Source organism: Lactuca virosa, chromosome 5 (genome assembly GCF_052849685.1).
Source record: "Lactuca virosa cultivar CGN04683 chromosome 5, Lactuca_virosa_CGN04683_v6, whole genome shotgun sequence".
Taxonomy (NCBI): Eukaryota; Viridiplantae; Streptophyta; class Magnoliopsida; order Asterales; family Asteraceae; genus Lactuca; species Lactuca virosa.
In genome coordinates, this window is record NC_136430.1 from 374,173,555 (window position 1) to 374,184,274 (window position 10,720).

The following is a 10,720-nucleotide window of genomic DNA, read 5'->3' on the forward strand; positions in this document are numbered from 1 at the left end:
TCATGCTCCTCTCTGGTCTTGGAATAGACCAAAATGTCATTTATAAACACAATCACAGACAATCCAACATCGGCATGTACACCCAGTTCATGAGATCAATGAATGACACCAATGTATTAGTGAGCCTGGATGGCATCGTCACAAACTCATAGTTCCCATAGCGAGTCTTAAAGGCCATCTTCTGAATCTCCTCCTCCCTAACTCTCATATGATGATACATTAATCTAAAATCAATCTCGAAAAACCAAGATGCACACAAGAGTTGATCGAATAGATCGTCAATCCTCAGAAGTGGGTAACAGTTTTTCACCGTCAACTTGTTCGGTTCCCTATAATCGATGCACATTCGGCACAACCCATCCTTCTTATTCACAAATAAAGTCGGTGTTCCCTAAGGAGAATTAATCGAGCTAATAAACTCCTTGTCTAACAGCTCTTGAAGTTGTGTGGACAAGTCTTGTATCTCAGGAGGTACAAGACGATAAGGTGCCTTGGCTATCAGAGCCACACCCAGGACTAGGTCGATCTTGAACTCCACCTGCCTCTCAGGAGGCACTCCCGAAAAATCCTCAGGAAACACATCAGAGAAATATCAAACAACTGGTATTTCCTCAATATACTTCTTCCCCTAAACACTAGTATCCATAATATAATACAAAAACCCTGAGCATTCATGTTGCAAGTTTCTCCTAGCTCTCGTATTTGAACAAATAGTCAGACCACCCCCATGCTCTCTCACTATGAATGATCATTTTTCCCTCACTTGGGGTTCAAACTGGCAGTAGTTGATGCTCACGGTCAATCATAGCCTTAAACCGACTCAACCAATCCATGTCCACAATGATCCTTGTCCGTCTAATAGAAATAGGAACAAGATCAGTAGGAAACCGTACCTGAAAATATCCAACACACAATCCGGGTGAACCCTCGAGACACTTATAGTGCGGTCGTCGGCGATCTGTACTTCCAAAGGAAATCCAACACTCCCGGAACAACATCAGACTTCTTGCTAAGAGCAAGAGACACAAATGATCAAGTAGCACCCAAATCAAATAGGACAAGAGCATACATACCATTGACTGGGAACATCCCTAATCACATCATAAATAAACATAAGCATAAGCACAAAAACAAAAATAAGTAAATAGAAGACATACCGGTAACCACATCTGGTGTTGCTTTGACCTCCTCAACCATCAAATGGAATGTTGAACTCTTCACCACAGGAGCCTCCGCCTTGCCTTGGCGGCCATCAGTAATACTCAGGTGGAAGGAGAGGGTTCCCTCACCGTTACTTACAATCTAACTTCTTGTGGTCAACCTGATTGAAATGGAAGCATATCAGTGCTCCACGAGCGTAATCTATGCTGATATGCCCTGACTGGCCGCACTTGTAGCAGCCTCCCACATAACAAACCCCATCATGTGACTTTTCGTACTTTCCACAACAGTCCCGACCTTGATGGCCTCTGGATCGAAAATTATAAGTCTTTGACTTCTTAACTACACCCACCACTGTCTTAACCTATGATGGCTTTCGCTTCTTGTGAAGCTCCAACTCGATCTCCCACTCACGGGTTGTGTCATTCATCTGCTCTAGAGTCTGACAGCTTGAAACACTGACCAACTTCCTGATGTTATCTCTCAACATATCATGGCGCCTGGTATTCTTCATCTTCTCATCCATAACATACTACGAAACAAGTAAATCCCTCTCTTTGAACTTGCGCGGTGATCTCCACCACAGTCTCCATCGCCTGGTGGAGATCTTGAAATACGCAGCTACTTGTTGCACCTCAATAGAAGGAATGAACTCTAACCTGAACCTGGTTACAAAGTCTTCCCAGGTCAATGGCCTCAGCTCGCAGAGCACAACCCACCTCATCCCACCAGTCACGAGCTCCATCTCTCAATAGACAAGCATCAAACCTAGTTTTCTACCCCTTAGGGCACAAGCTCGTTTGAAAATCATAGTCAATTTCTACCACCCAACACATACTAGCAATGGTATCCTTCTTCCCGAAGAACTCAGGATCCCCACAAGTGCAAAAGTCTCTAAAAGTGAGAGTGTGAGCCCCGAACTGACTGGCTGCCAGCTCTGCCCGAAGGGCCCACATTAGCTAATCTGTTACTCGATCATCCCTTCCTTGACCGTACCGAACAAGACATGTGTATCTTCCAAGATGGCTCGTGAATTATCTGTTGCGATAAACTCATGTAACTCAACATCACTTGATCCAACGCCTGAGCCTGGACCAAAACAAGAACCAGAACTAGAGCAAAAACCACATCCATGACGTGTCACCATCACCATTCTAAAAAACAATTGAAAGGTCAAAACACTCCCAAAGTGTGTTACACATTACAAGTTCCTCATAATCTCTATGACTTTCCTTGGTTCGAGTACGGATCCTGTGCTTCCAGTCATACGGGTCATACTACCTTCCGCACCTATCTGTACTTTCCTCATGAACAATCCCAAATTTCCTAAGTCACTTCTTTATGGTGACACATAAGCCCTCTCAAAATGGTGTACATTACACGCTAAGATACTTCATAGGCCTTAATAGGATTCTACTCTCCACGCATGCCGAAAAGGTCTTTGCTAACACCGATAAACCATTCCATGAATATAGGTCGTACATAACTAAAATAAAATAGAAGTTCAAATAAATGTCTCTACCTAAGTCCTTCACCAAACAAAAACATGCAATAAGGTTGAATGAAGCATTATAAGGCTATCTAGTCTTAATCATGTACCACCTTGATACATTCGTCAAATAATTTTAGTATCAACATAAACCCAAAAGTACTTGACCATCATCACAAAGCAGACATATAAAGGCATCTCTCATAAGCATGAATCATATCATGCAATCCTGAGCAGATCTTTAGCCTATTACTAGCATGCATTTTATATCATAACGTACTTAAACATAACATTCATGTACGGGTTTCTGGTAATTACTTACTTGAGATCGGCTGATTGCATGCATCACACACCTTTTTCTTTACAAAACCTCTTTAGAAAAATGTTTTCTTGTAAAATATTTTATCTATCCGCGGTTTAAGTCCAGAAACACTATCGAGTGTGCCTAAATCCCTCAAACCAAAGATCTGATACAATTTGTAACGTCCCAAAAATACTAATTTTTTTTTCATTTTTAATAAAGTAAAAGCCATTCATCTCATTCATAAAAAATAATAAAAGTATAAAATGTATTCTTAAAACAAACATCATAGTGCCATAAAACATAAGTGCATAATCTTCAGCGGATGTGATGCATTCATGCCGGCCCCTTTCCTTTACTACCAGAAGAACATGAAACATTTAAACTTGAAAACGTAAGCATAAAGCTTAGTGAGTTTCCCAAAATACCACATACCATACATAACCACATACATAACAATATGTCATATTTCAACCAACAAGTCTATTTCAACCCAAGTGAATGCTATGGGCCAAATCATAGTCTTAAAATCACTCATGCGACAACCTATTTCAGCCAATGGATCTATTTCAAGCCAAGTGAATGCTACGGGCCAAATCGTAGTCTTACAAGACTCCTGTAGTTTCCATGGGATCAACCATGGTCTTTCATGCAAACATAACAACAAGAATCATAAAGACAACAAGCATAAATGACACATAATGTCCTACATTGTATAGTGAGAAGAATCACCTCATAAATCACAGGAGACTACACGACCGTTCGACGGATGTAGGGATGGAACTACGCACAAACTAATTGTAAATAAAATGTCAAACCTTGGTGTACCATCTAAAACTATCAAATTGACCAAAATTCAATCTTGGTCAAAAGTCAACGGTGAAAGGTCAAAGTCAAATCTCTAGACCACCACGCCCTGGCCAGAACCTTGACCAGGTTGTGGTCTGGCTCAGGCAGATCGTGACGAATTGGACCACATTCTGTGGTGAACATTTGACCACGCCGTGGCAACGCAGCCAGATCCAAAACTCCATTAAGTATTTAATGTGTTAAGCCAACCATTCTAACTTTGCAGAAGGCTTCTTTGCATCCAAGTGATTAATCAACTTTATGTACATGCATTTCCAATGCATGTCACACACTTACTTAGGTAGAAAGGAATGAGAAATGGGACCAAAATCTCATGCATGGCACCTAATCAACGTAGAAGTCCATATATGAACCATATAATAAACTTGGGACTTCACTGATCCATAAAGTTACAAACTTTATCAAGATGAATCATTAAAATCTTCCCAACATGAAGAACAAGACTCAAAAACCTACATCCAGAAGGAACAAATACAACGATGATGGTTTGAGGGACTTACAAAGATCCAAAATGTGCACAAAGAGCTGGAGACAAGCTTTCTTAGTGTTTCTTTGATCTATAAGACCTTCCTTCTCCCTTCAAAGGCCACAAAACACCAAAATGAGCACCAAATGATAACAATAGGCCATGGTTTGCTTGGGAGGCTCTTCCAAAGCAATGAGGGATGAGGGTGGAAGAAAACCTTGCCCTCATATCTGTTATATAGGGCCTAAAGCATGAAAAATAGGGTTTTATGCGGAGGGCGGCACCATGTCATGGCCATTAAATCACCACGCGGTGGTAATTGTAGCACTAGCACGTCGTGGTGCTCTAAACACCATGTCGTGGTAAGGTTAAAATCCACAAAATCAAATTGAAGATACAATAGAACTTAAGAATAATACCTAAAATTCCGGATGTTACATCTTCCCCCCTCCACGTGGATGAAAATTATAACCCCTATGTAGGGTTAATGAATTTTCGACAAAACCCTAATTAGGGTTTATTCCTTGTTTGCTTTTGGTTCTTGGGTCTAACTATATTAGAGGATTTCTCTTTTGGGATCTTCATCCATTGTAAGGATGTCAGTCATATGATCTAAGGATCAAGAGTTATGTAATCTATCCTTTCTTTTGTTTATTATAAAGTATTTTGCTAAAACTAGTAAACCTAGATCCTAGTATACATGTGCATTTAGGTAAATATTTTTATTATTCCGCTACATTCTTGATGTGCACTTGATCCTATAAATCTCCAACAATGGTATCCGAGCCAATAGGTTTTAATTTTTGGCACAGACTTGGTAAAAAATCAAAAACTGAAAATAAACATATTAATCGTTGTCGTGTCTTGACTGACGTTCTAAACAATTTCCGAATTCTGTCTGTTTTTCGATTTCTAGAGACAAGTTCGAATTTTATATTAATTTGAAATATTGTTTAATAGGTTTTAAATTTGAATATTTGATTAATTAAATATTGATTAATATTTAAACTTGATTTTTTTTGAATATTTATCTTTAATATTATTTAATTAGAGAATTTAAATTCGAATATTTGAAGGATTAATTAAATTTTAAATATTATTTAATAAAACTTTAAACAAGAATATTTAAAAGGATTTGATCAAGACTTTAAATATTATTTAAATTAGAGAATTAAACTTGAATCATTGAAAGAAAGAAATATACATTGAAAGGTTTATATTTAATATATGGTAGAATTACTATATGAATAACAATTGTATCACATGTTTATTTAAAAATATTATCGTCAAATCAAGACTAGACACACCCACTCTAACTCTAACACTGGTTTATATAGGTCTCTATGATTTCTAACGAGGTTAGTTTTTAATATACTTCACAATTACCTCCCTCACCACCTTTTGTATTTTAAGAGTGGAGTTACCGAAAGGATTCAATCGGGTTTTGTTTTTCAAGATTAAAGGTATTAATATAGTAATAAAACAAAATTATTGTTTTATATGTGCAAAACGTGAGTCGTGTGTTATCCATGAAAACACGCATATTGTTTATATTTTGGTGATGGAGTGTGTGTGGTTCACCAACACATCATTTGCGAAAATATAAATCTATATGATGTGTCACTCATGATACTATTCTGTTGATGGAGCGTGTGTGGTTAGCCAGCACGCTAACTTGTAAATAATTTCGAATTGAGTGTGTCACACAGTTTTGTATGGTTGATTCACCATCTATTTAATGATCTACGACATCCCCGTCTGTTGTGGTATGTCTTCGAGCTTAATGCCATTTGTGGTGGTTTTTCCTGAATTAAGCCTGAGAATCACAACAAAGAAAGAGCTGACGTTAGTCGTCGTCCGGGAGGGGGTCCCGGAATGAGACTCCGACGGTCTAGTCAGAAATTGTATGAGAGAATTAGGGTTTAGATTTGGATAGGGAGAGAGATGGTCCATTTTTCTGGATAAGAAGGATCTCTTTTATACCTGTCATCGAGGGAGCATGTCCCCGACAATACCTTTTGTCTTGTCTGGCCCGTAAAGATGTGGAGGCGTCCTATTGGCGGATTGTGCACCACTTAGCAGTTATCTGCTATTGGTGAAGAACCACCGAAGAGCAGTGCTTTGAGCGCTACACTTGTCGCTCTGGGGAGTGGTTGATACTGTTTTAGCCTGTTATAGACTGGAGCCAATTGTTAGAAGTTGGACCTTAGCGTTAGAAAGTCGTGGCCTAAGTACCAGAGCTCGAGGGCGAGGGCCCGAGCCTAGCACTTAAGTTGAGTAGCGACCGTTAGCTAGGTCGCCCTTTGGATAACCGTCCCATTATCTTTGACATATTCCTAGAGGGATACGTTAACAAGTCCCCTAGGCTAGTAAACGCCAACGTTAGCCTTGGATAGCTGGCTTGTTCTAGCTTAGATCAAGGCACGTGTTCGGCGGAGATGGATTTAACATCCAGTGATGTGACGAAGTCGGCTGCGCAAACGGTTTCATAATTGCAATGGTTCGAATTTCCCGCTTGTATTTAAAACGTTCCTTATCTGTATCGGTTTCCTTTACTTCAACCATTTCTTCCTTCTTACTGCTTTTTCTTTCTCTCATTGTCTTGTTTTTGCTCATTGGTGGATAATGACCGCTCCGAATATCGGGATTGTGCCCTCTCCTAGTGAGTTTGTAGGTCTGCATGACTGGTTTGGTTTCCTTCTCGAGCATGTGGTGGAGTACCCTCGAAAGGGGGCTATTATAACCCGACCGCCGGAAGGCAAGGTTGGAGTCCCCATATCAATCTTTGAAGGGGGCTCCGGCTGCCGACGACCGATTTCTTTGATGAAATTATGCGCCAGTACGTCTTCTCCGTCAACGATCTAACTCCCAACACTATCAACAAGATAGTCAGCTTTGAGATGGCGTGTCGATACTTGGGTGTGCTTCCGCAGTTTTGGGTTTTTAAGTATTTCTTCAACTCATCGACCCAGTCCGACGTGCATACATTCTCTCAACAACGGGGGATCTATGTGTTCATCATAAATCAGAAGGCCCCCAAAAAGAATTGGCAAGATAAATGGTTATGGGTGAACCGTGATTTGGTTGGCTATGACTATCCCCGCAGAACCAACTTCACTGATCGGATACATACCCTCTGGGGAGCCAGCGAAACTGTACCCAATGCGCTGAAGACCATTTATTTTAATGGGGAGGACTGGGAAGACTGCATGCTGGCCGTCGTTGGTATGAGCGCCTCTTGGAGGGCGCGTGGAGCGATGCATAAGTTCTTCCTTGAGAAGGATGGTGAGTGCTTCCCCCCTTTTTTATTTCAATTTCTTTTGTGTGTATATCTTTATGTGTTAGGTTCGATGATTTTTCCGATCTTCCTAATTATGTTGTTTTGTGTTTTGGTTGTAGGTCGCAAGAGGGTTATCCCTTTCGAGATGGTCTTGAGGGGTCGGTTCTAGGGCAACTTTCAACATCGGGAAGTGCCCTTGGTGGAGGTACTTCCTCCACCAGTTAACACTGACCATGCCCTGGCCCTTGCTAGGCCTGCTGTTGTCCATGTGCAAGGATCTAGGTCCCAGGCTGACCAAGTGTTGGTTGACGTACATGTTGGGGGAGCTTCTCGTGACGATCATTTGCCCTCCGATCATGAGGATGAGCCATCGACTGAGTTGGTGACTATAGAGGGTCGTTTGGCCTCTAATCGGTGGTTGGCTTGGATGGACTCCCCACTTACGGAAGGCATCAGTGCTAGCTCTATTAGTCGACGCCTCTATAAGAGGCAAAACTAGGACTTCCTGTTGGGGTAGTTCGACGTAGTTGTAGATGTTTTTGATGCTGACCCATCGAAATTGTTGGAGGGAACAAATGAAGAGGCGACATAACAGTCTCGTGAACCCAAGAAAGAGACCGAAGACGTTGCTACCCCCAAGGAGGGTGTTTTCGGGCTTGTTTTAGATGACATATCCCAAGTTGCTCCTAATCCAACTTTATTTTTTATGAATGATGGTGTTGTTGCAGGTTCTTCCTCCTCTCCTGCGACGACCCCTGGTATTTACGTGCCATAATGGGGACTTACTCGAGAGTCCCTCCTTACGCGAAATTCTATTGCGTACGAGTGGGGTTGCCATGCCTTTCCCCCTGCTACTATTAAAGCTTTAGAACTTCTCTCTAATTGTCACATGTCTAATAGCCTTCAGTATGCGGCAACTCAAGTTGTTCCTTATATGGTTGTTGTTGCTCGACGCTTACGCCGGGTTAGTTCAGATTCTAATGATTTTTCTTCTGTTAGGGCTGAGTGGAATGATTTAAGGGAAAAGCTGCTAGAGTTGGAGAAGGAAAAGCATGCATTCTAGGAGCGTTATGACCTTCTGTCTGGGGAGAAAGCGTCTTTGGAGGAGGAGGTGGAAACTTTGGATGGGGCAGTGGAGCATTTCTCTCAGCAGATCGACACTTTGGTGGAGGAGAAGAAAGCATTGGAGACTCAGGTGGAGATAGGGCAGAGCCAGTTAGAGGCCGAGAAAATGAGGAGGAAGATAGTGGAGGAGGATGTGGCGAGGCTCTTATTGAAGGGTGTTGTCCGTGTTGTGGACAAAGTGGTTGAGAGTGCCAAATTTTCTTTGGGCGTTAGGCGTATGAAGGCAACATGCATGGTTGATGGGTGGAGGGTAGGAAAAAGTGATTAAGGAGTAGATTGCCACCAAAAAGTTCATACCTGGTGAACCAAACGCCCTTCTGGAACACACCTAGGCGATGCATGTTGAGATGAAGTCTTTTCTGGAGACGGATTTTGCCTCCTACCTCCACCTTGGCCAGATCGACATGGAGGGTCTTTGCCATTTGTCTATTTGGTGGCTTGGACACACTGGTTGGATTTTTCCCGCTTGCAACCTTAGGAATTGTATTCGTCTAGGGTCTTTTGGTCTTATCTTGGGAGCTCGCGCTGTGGGCTTAGGATTAGTCCCTTCTTTAGGACTTAAACCATTGTTTTTAGATTAGGGTATTTGCCCAGTTTATGTTAGGGTGTCCTTTTTAGCTAAGGTTTACTGATCACCCTTTTGGGACTTTTTTCTAAGCCATGGGTCTCGGAGGTTCGTACTCCAAGCCCAATCGTCTAAGTCATGATGAGATCGTCACCTCGAGGCTTTGGGGACTTAGGTGCTATATGTTTTAAGAGAAAAATTATCATCCTTTTTAAGCCTTTATTTATGCTACGGTGAAGAGTTGTGGCTCTTTTGGCTTAACTGACACGTTTTAAGGAAAGTTTATGAGCCTTTGAAGCCTATGGTTGCATCCCCACAACGGTTTCGCTCAAATGTCGTGAATGATCGGTCCTTCTTATCACTTGGTAAACGTTCACAACCTCTTATGTAAATGATATCAAGCTCGAATAGTAAAAAGCATTCTAATAGTTTTTTTGATAGTCAACTTCCTTCACTTCATTGATAGTGTTTTGGAAACAACTATAATGTTTGGCGAGTGCAGAAAGAGAGATGACTACATCATAACATAAGCCAAGGCCTAGTTCTTGGGCTGGCCCACTGGGATGTGATTATCCGTTCGGAGTTTGATCACATTTCCCTTGGCCCATATGTGCTTTTTCTGTGCTTTTCCCGTCGCTCTAGGGATGGTGGTACAGACTACATACGCCCCAGGTCGCGGGAGTAGATCCTTCACCTTGGGCTCTTGGGGCATGAACTCCCCCTTGATGTGCGTTTACAGTCCTGCTCGTACACTCCCTGGCGGCATCCTTCTTTTTGAGCTTGCTCATGTCCAAATGTTGTTTCGTCTTGTTGGTGTTATTGCCAAAGTTTGGCGTTCACAACAACCTGCTTGTAACCCCAAGTGGTGATATTGTTGTTGTGTCTCTTTTCAGGTTGTAAGGCACTTTTCCGATGAGGGGTGGTCTTATGGCGTTTGTGCTCTGGCACCATGGATATTCCCCAAGCGCACTTCCTCGGGGTTTGATCGTTTTCTGTGTGTGCTGGGGCTTAACGTTCCAGGATGAGTTGTGCTCCTGAAGACTATTCTCATATCCCCCCGCGCCTCGGTTTTGTCTGCCTGGTTCTTTTCCGGAGGAGAGTGTTTTTCTTTTCCTAACTACATTCGGCTTAACATAACTCTCAAGCCTCCCCGTGCACCATTATTTGAGGAATTGACTGGGAGTGGCTCGTATGGATGGTGATCTGAGCACGATTTGAACCCGTCAAAGGTTTTTGTAGCCTCGACGATTTTTTTGAGTTTACATCTCTTTTGATTTGCTTGCTGAACGATGTTGTGTCGGCATTCATAATTTCCTCTTGGGTAGCTTGCTCGACCTTATGATCTAGGCCCGTGCATAGCACTCCTTTCTCTGTGTCTTGGTGTCTCCGAACCTTTTGGTTTTTAGTCTTGTAGGTGAGAGGGGGCTCACTAAGGGTCAACAAGCGTCTTACTTCACTTTCCC